This window comes from Hypomesus nipponensis, chromosome 25 (assembly GCF_054491055.1).
Source record: "Hypomesus nipponensis isolate SF chromosome 25, ASM5449105v1, whole genome shotgun sequence".
In the NCBI taxonomy this organism is placed as follows: domain Eukaryota; kingdom Metazoa; phylum Chordata; class Actinopteri; order Osmeriformes; family Osmeridae; genus Hypomesus; species Hypomesus nipponensis.
Window position 1 is genome coordinate 15,151,776 of NC_140385.1, and position 12,655 is coordinate 15,164,430.

Consider the following 12,655-nt stretch of genomic DNA (forward strand, 5'->3'; position numbering starts at 1 on the left):
TGAAAGAGAGACAGTGAAAGAGAGAGAGTGAAAGAGAGAGAGTGAAAGAGAGAGAGAGTGAAAGCCCCTTTGCGGCCGGTGGCGTTTCCACGCCTTTTCCCGGAAAGGAAGGACGCCGCCGCGGACGAGCGAGCCAGGGCCAACGGAGGGGTCGGGAGCGGGCCGTTTGGGCGGTTTCAAAAAAAACGGTCACTCTGGCTCCCCTTCAGCACGCACAAGCCTTTCGCCTTTTACTAAAGACTTCCGTGGAGGGGAGCGCCGACGAGCGGGACGTGGTATTTTTGGTCGGCTTTGCCCGAGGGAGGGCAGAGCCTGATGGATTTGTGAGGAAAAAAAGCAGGGTAAGGTTAGCGTTGGGTGGCTGGGTGGGTGGGTGGGTGGGTGGGTGCGTGCGTGCGTGCGTGCGTGCAGGTCTTTTTGTCTTCCTTTTTCCTCTGCTTAATCCCGATCCCTTGGCCTTTTGGTCCCTGCTCCTTCCGTGGCCCGCTGGGCCTCTTGGTCCCTGCTTCCTCTTGGTCCCTGCTTCTTCTTGGTCCTCTTGGTCCCTGCTTCCTCTTGGTCCCTGCTTCCTCTTGGTCCCTGCTTCTTCTTGGTCCTCTTGGTCCCTGCTTCCTCTTGGTCCCTGCTTCCTCTTGGTCCCTGCTTCCTCTTGGTCCCTGCTTCTTCTTGGTCCTCTTGGTCCCTGCTTCCTCTTGGTCCCTGCTTCCTCTTGGTCCCTGCTTCCTCTTGGTCCCTGCTTCCTCTTGGTCCCTGCTTCCTCTTGGTCCCTGCTTCCTCTTGGTCCCTGCTTCTTCCTCCGTGGCCCGCTTGGCCTTTGCTTTTAGCTGCCGTCTTCTCGGTCCCCGCCGCCGCCGCTTCTTCTTCTTCCCCTGCGGCGTCGGCGTTTCCTTTTGGCTTCCGTCGTCGGGGCCGTTCTCGGTCCGGCGGTCGCCAGAGCGGCCGGCGCCCAAACGTCCCGGCCGGCGCACGGAGGCCCCGCGCGCGGGGGGCGCGGAGCAGTGCGGGTCATCGCTTCTCGGCCTTTTGGCTAAGATCAAGTGTAGTATCTGTTCTTATCAGTTTAATATCTGATACGTCCTCCATGCGAGGACAACATATTAAACGGATTTTTGCCACAGGGAGTCGGAACAGGGGCTCGCTCCGTCCGCTCCGCGCATCGCCCCGGTATTGCAGCGCCTCCGGGAAGGGTGCACTCTTTCTAAGCGTGTCAAAGGGAAAAAACGAGGGAGTGAGCGATTGGGGTTGGGGCTGGGGTTTTTGGGGTTGGGGCTGGGGTTTTTGGGGTTGGGGCTTGGGTTTTTGTGGCGATGAGGTGAAAAAAGGGGTTTGACGCGCGGCGGCGGAGGCGGCGGAGGCGGCGGAGCCCCGTCGGCCGGCGGCGTTTTCCCGCCCTTTTAGATATAAAAAAAAAAAAAAAAAAAAAAAACCTGAAGTGAGGTGAGTGACTTGAAATGGGGGAGACAGTGAGTGAGTGAGTGAGTGAGTGAGTGAGTGAGTGAGAGTGAAAGAGAGAGAGAGTGAAAGAGAGACAGTGAAAGAGAGAGAGTGAAAGAGAGAGAGTGAAAGAGAGAGAGAGTGAAAGCCCCTTTGCGGCCGGTGGCGTTTCCACGCCTTTTCCCGGAAAGGAAGGACGCCGCCGCGGACGAGCGAGCCAGGGCCAACGGAGGGGTCGGGAGCGGGCCGTTTGGGCGGTTTCAAAAAAAACGGTCACTCTGGCTCCCCTTCAGCACGCACAAGCCTTTCGCCTTTTACTAAAGACTTCCGTGGAGGGGAGCGCCGACGAGCGGGACGTGGTATTTTTGGTCGGCTTTGCCCGAGGGAGGGCAGAGCCTGATGGATTTGTGAGGAAAAAAAGCAGGGTAAGGTTAGCGTTGGGTGGCTGGGTGGGTGGGTGGGTGGGTGGGTGCGTGCGTGCGTGCGTGCGTGCAGGTCTTTTTGTCTTCCTTTTTCCTCTGCTTAATCCCGATCCCTTGGCCTTTTGGTCCCTGCTCCTTCCGTGGCCCGCTGGGCCTCTTGGTCCCTGCTTCCTCTTGGTCCCTGCTTCTTCTTGGTCCTCTTGGTCCCTGCTTCCTCTTGGTCCCTGCTTCCTCTTGGTCCCTGCTTCTTCTTGGTCCTCTTGGTCCCTGCTTCCTCTTGGTCCCTGCTTCCTCTTGGTCCCTGCTTCCTCTTGGTCCCTGCTTCTTCTTGGTCCTCTTGGTCCCTGCTTCCTCTTGGTCCCTGCTTCCTCTTGGTCCCTGCTTCCTCTTGGTCCCTGCTTCCTCTTGGTCCCTGCTTCCTCTTGGTCCCTGCTTCCTCTTGGTCCCTGCTTCTTCCTCCGTGGCCCGCTTGGCCTTTGCTTTTAGCTGCCGTCTTCTCGGTCCCCGCCGCCGCCGCTTCTTCTTCTTCCCCTGCGGCGTCGGCGTTTCCTTTTGGCTTCCGTCGTCGGGGCCGTTCTCGGTCCGGCGGTCGCCAGAGCGGCCGGCGCCCAAACGTCCCGGCCGGCGCACGGAGGCCCCGCGCGCGGGGGGCGCGGAGCAGTGCGGGTCATCGCTTCTCGGCCTTTTGGCTAAGATCAAGTGTAGTATCTGTTCTTATCAGTTTAATATCTGATACGTCCTCCATGCGAGGACAACATATTAAACGGATTTTTGCCACAGGGAGTCGGAACAGGGGCTCGCTCCGTCCGCTCCGCGCATCGCCCCGGTATTGCAGCGCCTCCGGGAAGGGTGCACTCTTTCTAAGCGTGTCAAAGGGAAAAAACGAGGGAGTGAGCGATTGGGGTTGGGGCTGGGGTTTTTGGGGTTGGGGCTGGGGTTTTTGGGGTTGGGGCTTGGGTTTTTGTGGCGATGAGGTGAAAAAAGGGGTTTGACGCGCGGCGGCGGAGGCGGCGGAGGCGGCGGAGCCCCGTCGGCCGGCGGCGTTTTCCCGCCCTTTTAGATATAAAAAAAAAAAAAAAAAAAAAAAAAAACCTGAAGTGAGGTGAGTGACTTGAAATGGGGGAGACAGTGAGTGAGTGAGTGAGTGAGTGAGTGAGTGAGTGAGAGTGAAAGAGAGAGAGAGTGAAAGAGAGACAGTGAAAGAGAGAGAGTGAAAGAGAGAGAGTGAAAGAGAGAGAGAGTGAAAGCCCCTTTGCGGCCGGTGGCGTTTCCACGCCTTTTCCCGGAAAGGAAGGACGCCGCCGCGGACGAGCGAGCCAGGGCCAACGGAGGGGTCGGGAGCGGGCCGTTTGGGCGGTTTCAAAAAAAACGGTCACTCTGGCTCCCCTTCAGCACGCACAAGCCTTTCGCCTTTTACTAAAGACTTCCGTGGAGGGGAGCGCCGACGAGCGGGACGTGGTATTTTTGGTCGGCTTTGCCCGAGGGAGGGCAGAGCCTGATGGATTTGTGAGGAAAAAAAGCAGGGTAAGGTTAGCGTTGGGTGGCTGGGTGGGTGGGTGGGTGGGTGGGTGCGTGCGTGCGTGCGTGCGTGCAGGTCTTTTTGTCTTCCTTTTTCCTCTGCTTAATCCCGATCCCTTGGCCTTTTGGTCCCTGCTCCTTCCGTGGCCCGCTGGGCCTCTTGGTCCCTGCTTCCTCTTGGTCCCTGCTTCTTCTTGGTCCTCTTGGTCCCTGCTTCCTCTTGGTCCCTGCTTCCTCTTGGTCCCTGCTTCTTCTTGGTCCTCTTGGTCCCTGCTTCCTCTTGGTCCCTGCTTCCTCTTGGTCCCTGCTTCCTCTTGGTCCCTGCTTCTTCTTGGTCCTCTTGGTCCCTGCTTCCTCTTGGTCCCTGCTTCCTCTTGGTCCCTGCTTCCTCTTGGTCCCTGCTTCCTCTTGGTCCCTGCTTCCTCTTGGTCCCTGCTTCTTCCTCCGTGGCCCGCTTGGCCTTTGCTTTTAGCTGCCGTCTTCTCGGTCCCCGCCGCCGCCGCTTCTTCTTCTTCCCCTGCGGCGTCGGCGTTTCCTTTTGGCTTCCGTCGTCGGGGCCGTTCTCGGTCCGGCGGTCGCCAGAGCGGCCGGCGCCCAAACGTCCCGGCCGGCGCACGGAGGCCCCGCGCGCGGGGGGCGCGGAGCAGTGCGGGTCATCGCTTCTCGGCCTTTTGGCTAAGATCAAGTGTAGTATCTGTTCTTATCAGTTTAATATCTGATACGTCCTCCATGCGAGGACAACATATTAAACGGATTTTTGCCACAGGGAGTCGGAACAGGGGCTCGCTCCGTCCGCTCCGCGCATCGCCCCGGTATTGCAGCGCCTCCGGGAAGGGTGCACTCTTTCTAAGCGTGTCAAAGGGAAAAAACGAGGGAGTGAGCGATTGGGGTTGGGGCTGGGGTTTTTGGGGTTGGGGCTGGGGTTTTTGGGGTTGGGGCTTGGGTTTTTGTGGCGATGAGGTGAAAAAAGGGGTTTGACGCGCGGCGGCGGAGGCGGCGGAGGCGGCGGAGCCCCGTCGGCCGGCGGCGTTTTCCCGCCCTTTTAGATATAAAAAAAAAAAAAAAAAAAAAAACCTGAAGTGAGGTGAGTGACTTGAAATGGGGGAGACAGTGAGTGAGTGAGTGAGTGAGTGAGTGAGTGAGTGAGTGAGTGAGTGAGAGTGAAAGAGAGAGAGAGTGAAAGAGAGACAGTGAAAGAGAGAGAGTGAAAGAGAGAGAGTGAAAGAGAGAGAGAGTGAAAGCCCCTTTGCGGCCGGTGGCGTTTCCACGCCTTTTCCCGGAAAGGAAGGACGCCGCCGCGGACGAGCGAGCCAGGGCCAACGGAGGGGTCGGGAGCGGGCCGTTTGGGCGGTTTCAAAAAAAACGGTCACTCTGGCTCCCCTTCAGCACGCACAAGCCTTTCGCCTTTTACTAAAGACTTCCGTGGAGGGGAGCGCCGACGAGCGGGACGTGGTATTTTTGGTCGGCTTTGCCCGAGGGAGGGCAGAGCCTGATGGATTTGTGAGGAAAAAAAGCAGGGTAAGGTTAGCGTTGGGTGGCTGGGTGGGTGGGTGGGTGGGTGGGTGCGTGCGTGCGTGCGTGCGTGCAGGTCTTTTTGTCTTCCTTTTTCCTCTGCTTAATCCCGATCCCTTGGCCTTTTGGTCCCTGCTCCTTCCGTGGCCCGCTGGGCCTCTTGGTCCCTGCTTCCTCTTGGTCCCTGCTTCTTCTTGGTCCTCTTGGTCCCTGCTTCCTCTTGGTCCCTGCTTCCTCTTGGTCCCTGCTTCTTCTTGGTCCTCTTGGTCCCTGCTTCCTCTTGGTCCCTGCTTCCTCTTGGTCCCTGCTTCCTCTTGGTCCCTGCTTCTTCTTGGTCCTCTTGGTCCCTGCTTCCTCTTGGTCCCTGCTTCCTCTTGGTCCCTGCTTCCTCTTGGTCCCTGCTTCCTCTTGGTCCCTGCTTCCTCTTGGTCCCTGCTTCCTCTTGGTCCCTGCTTCTTCCTCCGTGGCCCGCTTGGCCTTTGCTTTTAGCTGCCGTCTTCTCGGTCCCCGCCGCCGCCGCTTCTTCTTCTTCCCCTGCGGCGTCGGCGTTTCCTTTTGGCTTCCGTCGTCGGGGCCGTTCTCGGTCCGGCGGTCGCCAGAGCGGCCGGCGCCCAAACGTCCCGGCCGGCGCACGGAGGCCCCGCGCGCGGGGGGCGCGGAGCAGTGCGGGTCATCGCTTCTCGGCCTTTTGGCTAAGATCAAGTGTAGTATCTGTTCTTATCAGTTTAATATCTGATACGTCCTCCATGCGAGGACAACATATTAAACGGATTTTTGCCACAGGGAGTCGGAACAGGGGCTCGCTCCGTCCGCTCCGCGCATCGCCCCGGTATTGCAGCGCCTCCGGGAAGGGTGCACTCTTTCTAAGCGTGTCAAAGGGAAAAAACGAGGGAGTGAGCGATTGGGGTTGGGGCTGGGGTTTTTGGGGTTGGGGCTGGGGTTTTTGGGGTTGGGGCTTGGGTTTTTGTGGCGATGAGGTGAAAAAAGGGGTTTGACGCGCGGCGGCGGAGGCGGCGGAGGCGGCGGAGCCCCGTCGGCCGGCGGTGTTTTCCCGCCCTTTTAGATATAAAAAAAAAAAAAAAAAAAAAAAAACCTGAAGTGAGGTGAGTGACTTGAAATGGGGGAGACAGTGAGTGAGTGAGTGAGTGAGTGAGTGAGTGAGTGAGTGAGTGAGTGAGAGTGAAAGAGAGAGAGAGTGAAAGAGAGACAGTGAAAGAGAGAGAGTGAAAGAGAGAGAGTGAAAGAGAGAGAGAGTGAAAGCCCCTTTGCGGCCGGTGGCGTTTCCACGCCTTTTCCCGGAAAGGAAGGACGCCGCCGCGGACGAGCGAGCCAGGGCCAACGGAGGGGTCGGGAGCGGGCCGTTTGGGCGGTTTCAAAAAAAACGGTCACTCTGGCTCCCCTTCAGCACGCACAAGCCTTTCGCCTTTTACTAAAGACTTCCGTGGAGGGGAGCGCCGACGAGCGGGACGTGGTATTTTTGGTCGGCTTTGCCCGAGGGAGGGCAGAGCCTGATGGATTTGTGAGGAAAAAAAGCAGGGTAAGGTTAGCGTTGGGTGGCTGGGTGGGTGGGTGGGTGGGTGGGTGCGTGCGTGCGTGCGTGCGTGCAGGTCTTTTTGTCTTCCTTTTTCCTCTGCTTAATCCCGATCCCTTGGCCTTTTGGTCCCTGCTCCTTCCGTGGCCCGCTGGGCCTCTTGGTCCCTGCTTCCTCTTGGTCCCTGCTTCTTCTTGGTCCTCTTGGTCCCTGCTTCCTCTTGGTCCCTGCTTCCTCTTGGTCCCTGCTTCTTCTTGGTCCTCTTGGTCCCTGCTTCCTCTTGGTCCCTGCTTCCTCTTGGTCCCTGCTTCCTCTTGGTCCCTGCTTCTTCTTGGTCCTCTTGGTCCCTGCTTCCTCTTGGTCCCTGCTTCCTCTTGGTCCCTGCTTCCTCTTGGTCCCTGCTTCCTCTTGGTCCCTGCTTCCTCTTGGTCCCTGCTTCCTCTTGGTCCCTGCTTCTTCCTCCGTGGCCCGCTTGGCCTTTGCTTTTAGCTGCCGTCTTCTCGGTCCCCGCCGCCGCCGCTTCTTCTTCTTCCCCTGCGGCGTCGGCGTTTCCTTTTGGCTTCCGTCGTCGGGGCCGTTCTCGGTCCGGCGGTCGCCAGAGCGGCCGGCGCCCAAACGTCCCGGCCGGCGCACGGAGGCCCCGCGCGCGGGGGGCGCGGAGCAGTGCGGGTCATCGCTTCTCGGCCTTTTGGCTAAGATCAAGTGTAGTATCTGTTCTTATCAGTTTAATATCTGATACGTCCTCCATGCGAGGACAACATATTAAACGGATTTTTGCCACAGGGAGTCGGAACAGGGGCTCGCTCCGTCCGCTCCGCGCATCGCCCCGGTATTGCAGCGCCTCCGGGAAGGGTGCACTCTTTCTAAGCGTGTCAAAGGGAAAAAACGAGGGAGTGAGCGATTGGGGTTGGGGCTGGGGTTTTTGGGGTTGGGGCTGGGGTTTTTGGGGTTGGGGCTTGGGTTTTTGTGGCGATGAGGTGAAAAAAGGGGTTTGACGCGCGGCGGCGGAGGCGGCGGAGGCGGCGGAGCCCCGTCGGCCGGCGGCGTTTTCCCGCCCTTTTAGATATAAAAAAAAAAAAAAAAAAAAAAACCTGAAGTGAGGTGAGTGACTTGAAATGGGGGAGACAGTGAGTGAGTGAGTGAGTGAGTGAGTGAGTGAGTGAGTGAGTGAGTGAGAGTGAAAGAGAGAGAGAGTGAAAGAGAGACAGTGAAAGAGAGAGAGTGAAAGAGAGAGAGTGAAAGAGAGAGAGTGAAAGAGAGAGAGAGTGAAAGCCCCTTTGCGGCCGGTGGCGTTTCCACGCCTTTTCCCGGAAAGGAAGGACGCCGCCGCGGACGAGCGAGCCAGGGCCAACGGAGGGGTCGGGAGCGGGCCGTTTGGGCGGTTTCAAAAAAAACGGTCACTCTGGCTCCCCTTCAGCACGCACAAGCCTTTCGCCTTTTACTAAAGACTTCCGTGGAGGGGAGCGCCGACGAGCGGGACGTGGTATTTTTGGTCGGCTTTGCCCGAGGGAGGGCAGAGCCTGATGGATTTGTGAGGAAAAAAAGCAGGGTAAGGTTAGCGTTGGGTGGCTGGGTGGGTGGGTGGGTGGGTGGGTGCGTGCGTGCGTGCGTGCGTGCAGGTCTTTTTGTCTTCCTTTTTCCTCTGCTTAATCCCGATCCCTTGGCCTTTTGGTCCCTGCTCCTTCCGTGGCCCGCTGGGCCTCTTGGTCCCTGCTTCCTCTTGGTCCCTGCTTCTTCTTGGTCCTCTTGGTCCCTGCTTCCTCTTGGTCCCTGCTTCCTCTTGGTCCCTGCTTCTTCTTGGTCCTCTTGGTCCCTGCTTCCTCTTGGTCCCTGCTTCCTCTTGGTCCCTGCTTCCTCTTGGTCCCTGCTTCTTCTTGGTCCTCTTGGTCCCTGCTTCCTCTTGGTCCCTGCTTCCTCTTGGTCCCTGCTTCCTCTTGGTCCCTGCTTCCTCTTGGTCCCTGCTTCCTCTTGGTCCCTGCTTCCTCTTGGTCCCTGCTTCTTCCTCCGTGGCCCGCTTGGCCTTTGCTTTTAGCTGCCGTCTTCTCGGTCCCCGCCGCCGCCGCTTCTTCTTCTTCCCCTGCGGCGTCGGCGTTTCCTTTTGGCTTCCGTCGTCGGGGCCGTTCTCGGTCCGGCGGTCGCCAGAGCGGCCGGCGCCCAAACGTCCCGGCCGGCGCACGGAGGCCCCGCGCGCGGGGGGCGCGGAGCAGTGCGGGTCATCGCTTCTCGGCCTTTTGGCTAAGATCAAGTGTAGTATCTGTTCTTATCAGTTTAATATCTGATACGTCCTCCATGCGAGGACAACATATTAAACGGATTTTTGCCACAGGGAGTCGGAACAGGGGCTCGCTCCGTCCGCTCCGCGCATCGCCCCGGTATTGCAGCGCCTCCGGGAAGGGTGCACTCTTTCTAAGCGTGTCAAAGGGAAAAAACGAGGGAGTGAGCGATTGGGGTTGGGGCTGGGGTTTTTGGGGTTGGGGCTGGGGTTTTTGGGGTTGGGGCTTGGGTTTTTGTGGCGATGAGGTGAAAAAAGGGGTTTGACGCGCGGCGGCGGAGGCGGCGGAGGCGGCGGAGCCCCGTCGGCCGGCGGCGTTTTCCCGCCCTTTTAGATATAAAAAAAAAAAAAAAAAAAAAAAAACCTGAAGTGAGGTGAGTGACTTGAAATGGGGGAGACAGTGAGTGAGTGAGTGAGTGAGTGAGTGAGTGAGTGAGTGAGTGAGTGAGAGTGAAAGAGAGAGAGAGTGAAAGAGAGACAGTGAAAGAGAGAGAGTGAAAGAGAGAGAGTGAAAGAGAGAGAGAGTGAAAGCCCCTTTGCGGCCGGTGGCGTTTCCACGCCTTTTCCCGGAAAGGAAGGACGCCGCCGCGGACGAGCGAGCCAGGGCCAACGGAGGGGTCGGGAGCGGGCCGTTTGGGCGGTTTCAAAAAAAACGGTCACTCTGGCTCCCCTTCAGCACGCACAAGCCTTTCGCCTTTTACTAAAGACTTCCGTGGAGGGGAGCGCCGACGAGCGGGACGTGGTATTTTTGGTCGGCTTTGCCCGAGGGAGGGCAGAGCCTGATGGATTTGTGAGGAAAAAAAGCAGGGTAAGGTTAGCGTTGGGTGGCTGGGTGGGTGGGTGGGTGGGTGGGTGCGTGCGTGCGTGCGTGCGTGCAGGTCTTTTTGTCTTCCTTTTTCCTCTGCTTAATCCCGATCCCTTGGCCTTTTGGTCCCTGCTCCTTCCGTGGCCCGCTGGGCCTCTTGGTCCCTGCTTCCTCTTGGTCCCTGCTTCTTCTTGGTCCTCTTGGTCCCTGCTTCCTCTTGGTCCCTGCTTCCTCTTGGTCCCTGCTTCTTCTTGGTCCTCTTGGTCCCTGCTTCCTCTTGGTCCCTGCTTCCTCTTGGTCCCTGCTTCCTCTTGGTCCCTGCTTCTTCTTGGTCCTCTTGGTCCCTGCTTCCTCTTGGTCCCTGCTTCCTCTTGGTCCCTGCTTCCTCTTGGTCCCTGCTTCCTCTTGGTCCCTGCTTCCTCTTGGTCCCTGCTTCCTCTTGGTCCCTGCTTCTTCCTCCGTGGCCCGCTTGGCCTTTGCTTTTAGCTGCCGTCTTCTCGGTCCCCGCCGCCGCCGCTTCTTCTTCTTCCCCTGCGGCGTCGGCGTTTCCTTTTGGCTTCCGTCGTCGGGGCCGTTCTCGGTCCGGCGGTCGCCAGAGCGGCCGGCGCCCAAACGTCCCGGCCGGCGCACGGAGGCCCCGCGCGCGGGGGGCGCGGAGCAGTGCGGGTCATCGCTTCTCGGCCTTTTGGCTAAGATCAAGTGTAGTATCTGTTCTTATCAGTTTAATATCTGATACGTCCTCCATGCGAGGACAACATATTAAACGGATTTTTGCCACAGGGAGTCGGAACAGGGGCTCGCTCCGTCCGCTCCGCGCATCGCCCCGGTATTGCAGCGCCTCCGGGAAGGGTGCACTCTTTCTAAGCGTGTCAAAGGGAAAAAACGAGGGAGTGAGCGATTGGGGTTGGGGCTGGGGTTTTTGGGGTTGGGGCTGGGGTTTTTGGGGTTGGGGCTTGGGTTTTTGTGGCGATGAGGTGAAAAAAGGGGTTTGACGCGCGGCGGCGGAGGCGGCGGAGGCGGCGGAGCCCCGTCGGCCGGCGGCGTTTTCCCGCCCTTTTAGATATAAAAAAAAAAAAAAAAAAAAAAACCTGAAGTGAGGTGAGTGACTTGAAATGGGGGAGACAGTGAGTGAGTGAGTGAGTGAGTGAGTGAGTGAGTGAGTGAGTGAGTGAGAGTGAAAGAGAGAGAGAGTGAAAGAGAGACAGTGAAAGAGAGAGAGTGAAAGAGAGAGAGTGAAAGAGAGAGAGTGAAAGAGAGAGAGAGTGAAAGCCCCTTTGCGGCCGGTGGCGTTTCCACGCCTTTTCCCGGAAAGGAAGGACGCCGCCGCGGACGAGCGAGCCAGGGCCAACGGAGGGGTCGGGAGCGGGCCGTTTGGGCGGTTTCAAAAAAAACGGTCACTCTGGCTCCCCTTCAGCACGCACAAGCCTTTCGCCTTTTACTAAAGACTTCCGTGGAGGGGAGCGCCGACGAGCGGGACGTGGTATTTTTGGTCGGCTTTGCCCGAGGGAGGGCAGAGCCTGATGGATTTGTGAGGAAAAAAAGCAGGGTAAGGTTAGCGTTGGGTGGCTGGGTGGGTGGGTGGGTGGGTGGGTGCGTGCGTGCGTGCGTGCGTGCAGGTCTTTTTGTCTTCCTTTTTCCTCTGCTTAATCCCGATCCCTTGGCCTTTTGGTCCCTGCTCCTTCCGTGGCCCGCTGGGCCTCTTGGTCCCTGCTTCCTCTTGGTCCCTGCTTCTTCTTGGTCCTCTTGGTCCCTGCTTCCTCTTGGTCCCTGCTTCCTCTTGGTCCCTGCTTCTTCTTGGTCCTCTTGGTCCCTGCTTCCTCTTGGTCCCTGCTTCCTCTTGGTCCCTGCTTCCTCTTGGTCCCTGCTTCTTCTTGGTCCTCTTGGTCCCTGCTTCCTCTTGGTCCCTGCTTCCTCTTGGTCCCTGCTTCCTCTTGGTCCCTGCTTCCTCTTGGTCCCTGCTTCCTCTTGGTCCCTGCTTCCTCTTGGTCCCTGCTTCTTCCTCCGTGGCCCGCTTGGCCTTTGCTTTTAGCTGCCGTCTTCTCGGTCCCCGCCGCCGCCGCTTCTTCTTCTTCCCCTGCGGCGTCGGCGTTTCCTTTTGGCTTCCGTCGTCGGGGCCGTTCTCGGTCCGGCGGTCGCCAGAGCGGCCGGCGCCCAAACGTCCCGGCCGGCGCACGGAGGCCCCGCGCGCGGGGGGCGCGGAGCAGTGCGGGTCATCGCTTCTCGGCCTTTTGGCTAAGATCAAGTGTAGTATCTGTTCTTATCAGTTTAATATCTGATACGTCCTCCATGCGAGGACAACATATTAAACGGATTTTTGCCACAGGGAGTCGGAACAGGGGCTCGCTCCGTCCGCTCCGCGCATCGCCCCGGTATTGCAGCGCCTCCGGGAAGGGTGCACTCTTTCTAAGCGTGTCAAAGGGAAAAAACGAGGGAGTGAGCGATTGGGGTTGGGGCTGGGGTTTTTGGGGTTGGGGCTGGGGTTTTTGGGGTTGGGGCTTGGGTTTTTGTGGCGATGAGGTGAAAAAAGGGGTTTGACGCGCGGCGGCGGAGGCGGCGGAGGCGGCGGAGCCCCGTCGGCCGGCGGCGTTTTCCCGCCCTTTTAGATATAAAAAAAAAAAAAAAAAAAAACCTGAAGTGAGGTGAGTGACTTGAAATGGGGGAGACAGTGAGTGAGTGAGTGAGTGAGTGAGTGAGTGAGTGAGTGAGTGAGTGAGAGTGAAAGAGAGAGAGAGTGAAAGAGAGACAGTGAAAGAGAGAGAGTGAAAGAGAGAGAGTGAAAGAGAGAGAGAGTGAAAGCCCCTTTGCGGCCGGTGGCGTTTCCACGCCTTTTCCCGGAAAGGAAGGACGCCGCCGCGGACGAGCGAGCCAGGGCCAACGGAGGGGTCGGGAGCGGGCCGTTTGGGCGGTTTCAAAAAAAACGGTCACTCTGGCTCCCCTTCAGCACGCACAAGCCTTTCGCCTTTTACTAAAGACTTCCGTGGAGGGGAGCGCCGACGAGCGGGACGTGGTATTTTTGGTCGGCTTTGCCCGAGGGAGGGCAGAGCCTGATGGATTTGTGAGGAAAAAAAGCAGGGTAAGGTTAGCGTTGGGTGGCTGGGTGGGTGGGTGGGTGGGTGGGTGCGTGCGTGCGTGCGTGCGTGCAGGTCTTTTTGTCTTCCTTT

The 12,655-nt window shown here is 58.7% G+C and overlaps 17 non-coding genes across 17 annotated transcripts; all 17 read left to right on the top strand.

Annotated features, from left to right (window-relative positions):
• The first annotated feature begins 189 nt into the window (after positions 1–189).
• On the top strand, positions 190–308 carry LOC146227340 (U5 spliceosomal RNA). Its single transcript, XR_014750606.1, has one exon. It is a non-coding gene; the product is annotated as a U5 spliceosomal RNA (small nuclear RNA).
• Positions 309–1,007: 699 nt separating this feature from the next.
• Positions 1,008–1,198, top strand: LOC146227341 (U2 spliceosomal RNA). The gene has a single exon (XR_014750675.1). It is a non-coding gene; the product is annotated as a U2 spliceosomal RNA (small nuclear RNA).
• Positions 1,199–1,707: 509 nt separating this feature from the next.
• On the top strand, positions 1,708–1,826 carry LOC146227342 (U5 spliceosomal RNA). Its single transcript, XR_014750607.1, has one exon. It is a non-coding gene; the product is annotated as a U5 spliceosomal RNA (small nuclear RNA).
• Positions 1,827–2,525: 699 nt separating this feature from the next.
• LOC146227343 (U2 spliceosomal RNA) lies at positions 2,526–2,716 on the top strand. The gene has a single exon (XR_014750676.1). It is a non-coding gene; the product is annotated as a U2 spliceosomal RNA (small nuclear RNA).
• A 512-nt stretch (positions 2,717–3,228) lies between these two features.
• Positions 3,229–3,347, top strand: LOC146227344 (U5 spliceosomal RNA). Its single transcript, XR_014750608.1, has one exon. It is a non-coding gene; the product is annotated as a U5 spliceosomal RNA (small nuclear RNA).
• A 682-nt stretch (positions 3,348–4,029) lies between these two features.
• On the top strand, positions 4,030–4,220 carry LOC146227345 (U2 spliceosomal RNA). The gene has a single exon (XR_014750677.1). It is a non-coding gene; the product is annotated as a U2 spliceosomal RNA (small nuclear RNA).
• A 520-nt stretch (positions 4,221–4,740) lies between these two features.
• On the top strand, positions 4,741–4,859 carry LOC146227346 (U5 spliceosomal RNA). The gene has a single exon (XR_014750609.1). It is a non-coding gene; the product is annotated as a U5 spliceosomal RNA (small nuclear RNA).
• Positions 4,860–5,558: 699 nt separating this feature from the next.
• On the top strand, positions 5,559–5,749 carry LOC146227347 (U2 spliceosomal RNA). Its single transcript, XR_014750678.1, has one exon. It is a non-coding gene; the product is annotated as a U2 spliceosomal RNA (small nuclear RNA).
• Positions 5,750–6,271: 522 nt separating this feature from the next.
• Positions 6,272–6,390, top strand: LOC146227348 (U5 spliceosomal RNA). Its single transcript, XR_014750610.1, has one exon. It is a non-coding gene; the product is annotated as a U5 spliceosomal RNA (small nuclear RNA).
• Positions 6,391–7,089: 699 nt separating this feature from the next.
• LOC146227349 (U2 spliceosomal RNA) lies at positions 7,090–7,280 on the top strand. The gene has a single exon (XR_014750679.1). It is a non-coding gene; the product is annotated as a U2 spliceosomal RNA (small nuclear RNA).
• Positions 7,281–7,814: 534 nt separating this feature from the next.
• Positions 7,815–7,933, top strand: LOC146227350 (U5 spliceosomal RNA). The gene has a single exon (XR_014750611.1). It is a non-coding gene; the product is annotated as a U5 spliceosomal RNA (small nuclear RNA).
• A 699-nt stretch (positions 7,934–8,632) lies between these two features.
• On the top strand, positions 8,633–8,823 carry LOC146227351 (U2 spliceosomal RNA). Its single transcript, XR_014750680.1, has one exon. It is a non-coding gene; the product is annotated as a U2 spliceosomal RNA (small nuclear RNA).
• A 522-nt stretch (positions 8,824–9,345) lies between these two features.
• Positions 9,346–9,464, top strand: LOC146227352 (U5 spliceosomal RNA). The gene has a single exon (XR_014750612.1). It is a non-coding gene; the product is annotated as a U5 spliceosomal RNA (small nuclear RNA).
• Positions 9,465–10,163: 699 nt separating this feature from the next.
• LOC146227353 (U2 spliceosomal RNA) lies at positions 10,164–10,354 on the top strand. The gene has a single exon (XR_014750682.1). It is a non-coding gene; the product is annotated as a U2 spliceosomal RNA (small nuclear RNA).
• Positions 10,355–10,888: 534 nt separating this feature from the next.
• On the top strand, positions 10,889–11,007 carry LOC146227354 (U5 spliceosomal RNA). The gene has a single exon (XR_014750613.1). It is a non-coding gene; the product is annotated as a U5 spliceosomal RNA (small nuclear RNA).
• A 699-nt stretch (positions 11,008–11,706) lies between these two features.
• Positions 11,707–11,897, top strand: LOC146227355 (U2 spliceosomal RNA). Its single transcript, XR_014750683.1, has one exon. It is a non-coding gene; the product is annotated as a U2 spliceosomal RNA (small nuclear RNA).
• A 518-nt stretch (positions 11,898–12,415) lies between these two features.
• On the top strand, positions 12,416–12,534 carry LOC146227356 (U5 spliceosomal RNA). Its single transcript, XR_014750614.1, has one exon. It is a non-coding gene; the product is annotated as a U5 spliceosomal RNA (small nuclear RNA).
• The last annotated feature ends 121 nt before the right edge of the window (positions 12,535–12,655 follow it).